At 40.6% G+C, this 4,503-nt stretch overlaps 1 protein-coding gene across 4 annotated transcripts in view; it reads left to right on the forward strand.

Annotated features, from left to right (window-relative positions):
- LOC122349558 (zinc finger protein 536-like) overlaps positions 1 to 4,503 on the forward strand; it is a 56,397-nt gene that overhangs the window by 6,166 nt on the left and 45,728 nt on the right. The window lies entirely within an intron of this gene.

The raw sequence follows: 4,503 nt of genomic DNA on the forward strand, positions 1-4,503 counted from the left end.
TTTCTTTCTTTGCAGACAACTTTTTGGATAAGATAGATAAATAGATAGATTTTGATTCAATAGGATTTTCTTTTTAACCTTTCTTCACCAAGAATACATTTTTACTTTGTGCATTTTAACAGAAATGATAAATATGCTCATCGTAGATATGTATTGAAGTGATGCAACTAATTTATTTTTGAAAAGTTAGTGTCGGAAGAAAAAAAGAAAGAAAAAAAAAAAGCAGCACATACTTGACCCTGTTAATATCAGTCTTGCTCCACAGTCAATCTTCCAACATTTCTCATCCTGCCTGGATGTTTGTAGATATTTTTTGTTCTAAAATTACTCTATCAGACTTCATTCAGACATCTCACTCAGATTAATGTGGGTTAAATAAAAGATGTCCAATGCTATTTTTGATGGATGATGTAACCTTGAGGGGGAGGGACAGTTTTAAAGCTTCTCTGCCCAGCTTTCAGCATCTTGAAATGTATTCTGATGGAGTTGCTCAGTCATGAGACTCTCCTGTGTTTAGGGCGGCATGATAAATCTTTTTATTTCATTTTCCAAGACACTGGACAAGTGCATATAAGAGTAAAACCGGGGATGTCCTTGACCGCACAATTTATAGTCCATGTGGCTGAGGCGAAAAAGCCACGTTTTACAGTTCCTGTCAAGACGCAGGTTTTTGGTTAAGGCGATACGTGAGGATGGCAAGAGCCGTTAATGTTGTCCTGCGTGTAATTCATCATCTTCACATTATAGTGTCAGTCTTTGTGGATGTCTAGTTTGGTAATGTTGTTATTGATCAGACCATCCATATGGTAATTTCCCTAATATCTTCAAGTACATCAGTATTGTTTTAATTCTCATTAATGAAAGCGATAGAGGAATGGCTTTTCAAAGCTCATGGCTTTAGAGGGATGCTAATGGATTTAGAAGGTGCTGTAAAGGGATGTGTAAGTCAGCTTTATGATTGCCTGGTGTACTTGTTGTTGATTTGGTCGGGTGGAAAAATGAATAGGAAATCAATGTCAGGCGAGAAGGGTTTTTTTTCCACCCTGAAAGAGTTTTAAAGGTACAGCGCCGTGCTTACAATTAAGTAATGCATGAAATTCTGTTTAGCTCAACAACAGTCTGTTTCTTTCTTTTTTTTGCCAAAAAAGGCTTTTAGAAATAGTAACTTCGAAATCCCAAATATTAACTGCAACGTGTGACTTTTTTTTTCTTGTGTGCAGAAGAAAAAATGCCTCTGTCAATGGGGTCCAAACATTGAGTTTTTTTTCTTTTTTCAAAAAAGCATCATGTGAGGGTGAGTAAAAAACAAAGTTTACATTTGAGGATGAACCGTCCCTTTAAGATCGCATTGCATGAATTCTGCATTGTACTGTCCTCATTCTCACGGTTTAACCATAGAGAACGCAGTAGCCCTGAACAGACAGCATCCACCCAGGCTTCACTAATGATAAAGTTGCCCATTTTACACACAAAAAAAGAAAAAAAGAAAAGTGGGCGCCCAATGAATATTTACCACGATTAAGAGCAGCCAGCCTAACTGAAGTGGGGCTTGTAATAAGATGCCCACCCTCAGGGCCCTCGCAAGCTCACTATGGCTTCTGATCATGGCAGAACGTCTCCTCTCATGCGTCAGGCCAGCAGTGGTCACGGCGGTCCCTCTCCGATCCTCCGCATGCTGTGATCACCTTGCAGAATAATAAAGTTAGTGAGACCTCACTGCCTCCTCAGCAGCCCGGGTTTCACTTTCTTTTCAGTGCGTATTTATTAATTTATTTATCTTAATTTTCTTTTCTTTCGTTCTTTTTTTTTTCCCTCGTTTTTTTTAATTTGCTGCTCTTTGAAGCCTGAAAGCAACTCGAGAGGAGCAAACAAAGATGGGCGAGTGCCAGGCGGAAACTTATGGCACCATTCCTGTTCCCTCAGCTCGACAGAGGCATAGCCTTTAAAGAGGGAGAGGCGCACCTTCTGTCACTGATGGTGGGAGGGAAAGAGAGATAGAGAGGAAAAGAGAGAGAGAGAGAAGGAGGGAGAGGGTTTCTCCAGTCAAGAGTGCTGTCAATGTGGCTCATTTGCACAATTCTGCCACTTTCACCTCCCTGACCTCCTGAGACTCTATCGTGTTGCTGTGTTGGTGCGTGATGCTCGGTGTTTGTGAAGGGCACGTCTTCAAGAACCCGAGACGCACTCATCAGATTTCAGTTGTGACGGAGCCGCGCGTGACTTGGCCGAGATCCTAGATTCATGTCGAATTTCTTGTGCTTTATGTCGCCCATTAAACTATTGAACTATTGATGTTATTGGTGGAGAGGATTTAGTCAAGCATGTTAAGTCGAGGAAGGTTTCTAACTTCTTACAGTCGGAGGGAGAATACTTAAAGCTTAATTTCACCTGACCCTTCCGCCAGCAGGCATAACAAATGTGCTCTAAAAAAGAGAGAGAGAAAGAGAGAGAGCGAGAGGGAGAGAGAGAAATGCAGTGTTCTGTTCACAAAGCAGAAAAAGGACAATCTTTCCTCCTCCTCTTGTAATCCTACTTTCACTCAGGCTGCCGCTAATAAATATAAATGTTTGTGATTAGCATCACGGCGGCACAGGTGCATGTTTGTTGCGAGGAGAGGCATGTTCATTAATTTTCAGCGATGAAAAGTGCACTGCGCCATAAACACAGAGTCCAAAAACGCATGGGCTGATAAATGAACGCACAGATTGTTAATGTACCATTGTATGGCTGAGCCTCCACAAGCTTTAAAAAAAAAACACAGGGCCCTCTTGCCAAATCAGTGCTAGCTGGAGGTAATGTGCTAGCGGCCCCCTTTTTCATGGTCCAGATTACAGAGAATGGAGCTTTGAAACTGCGTTTTGTGTGCCTGAGTGTGTGTGATTATACTTACACATAGGATATAGTAAGGATTATATAGACAACAACATAGCCTCCCCCTACACTCGCCTCCCCATCTGATCTTTCACCGCCATGTGGGCAGTAATTAGTTTTTTGTGTGTGTTTTTTTAGACTGATATTTAGTTTGGCTCTTTACTGTATGGATGGATGCTTAGATGGATAACCTGTTATCTGGTTTGGCATTTGCTAACAAGCAGAACTAAATTTAGTTGGTTGAACATGTAATATTTACTCACGTAAATGCGTATTTACTATACCTAAAAATACTATGTAAAAATGCACAGAGATAAAGAGAATTACAACATTTATGGGGAACACGAAAACATTTCCAGAGCAAGGCTGTTTGTGTTTAACTACAACTGTTTTAAAAAAAACGACAGCGCTCGGAGCGAGAAAATGCTGCTTTTCTACAGCCCGAGAAAAAAAACAGAATCTGCTGAAAATGGGTTGTTTTTCAGTCACAGCAAAAATGTTTTATTAGGGGACCGCCGAACACCTGCCTTAAAATGTCGTTTCAACATCTCCCGAATGCCATTTTGCTTAATTGACTTGGAAATGGCCCAAATGTATTGCTGAATGCAGTCTAATTAATATTAATAATAAATGCCATTATTAACATCAAAGAACATCTGGTGCCCCTGTTTACCCACATGCCTTATATGTAGCACATTTTGCGGCTGTTTCATCTCACAAACAGAAAGGGGGTAAACACTTTTTGAATTTAGTGTTTATTTATTTATTTATTTATTTAAATTCTAGTTTGCCTCCGTGAATTTATTACCTCATTGACACGCAGGTCAGCGCGTGCCGCCTGCGAGCGATAGGGCTTGCTCTCACGTCCAGTGAATCTTACAAACATTTGGACAGTTTTTTTTTTTTNGGTTGGGGGTCCCTGGTGTACTCCTAAAAAAAAAATAAATAAATAAATAACTGCTTGTGCGAGCATCTGTGCCAAGGGGCTGCATTAGGAGTTTTAGCCACCATAAATCAGCAGGCTAAATAACTTTAATCTAAAATTTCATTAAGTAGTCCTTGTCAGGTAGTAAAAGGAGGGGATAATGCAGTGGTGTTTAATGATAATTGGTGTTTGGTTAATAAATTCTGCGAGTTCCGATTACTTTCTAGCAGTCGACGGAATGCTAGCCTCAGCAGTGTAACTAAACCTCAAATTGATTAACTCGCCTGAACCAGACTGTTCACAAAGATGGCACCGGTCCAAATCAAAAAAGAGAGAGTGCAGTGTGCGCATCAGCCGGATGGTGTTGTGTTGCTCCAGCGTAAGGAAATCAGCTCCCCCCGGGCGCATTTTTAAAAGCCTAATGCCTTTCAAATGATGTCATCACATTTTACCTTCTCTCTCTCTCTCTCTCTCTCTCTCTCTCTCTTTGCTTTTTACTATCTAAATCCAAATGTTTCTCGCACATTTTCCTCGGGTGCTACAGAGGAAGGAAGGTCAATGACTGACTGTGGCACGTGACACATTATTCTAATGGATAGGGGAGACATCTTGTGTTTTTATGATTGCTTCTTTTCTCTTTTTTCCCCCCTCTGAAAGTGATATGCGAGTAATCAGAACCACAGACTGATTTAGAGTGGAAGTGTGAT

Source organism: Puntigrus tetrazona, chromosome 7, assembly GCF_018831695.1.
Source record: "Puntigrus tetrazona isolate hp1 chromosome 7, ASM1883169v1, whole genome shotgun sequence".
In the NCBI taxonomy this organism is placed as follows: Eukaryota; Metazoa; Chordata; class Actinopteri; order Cypriniformes; family Cyprinidae; genus Puntigrus; species Puntigrus tetrazona.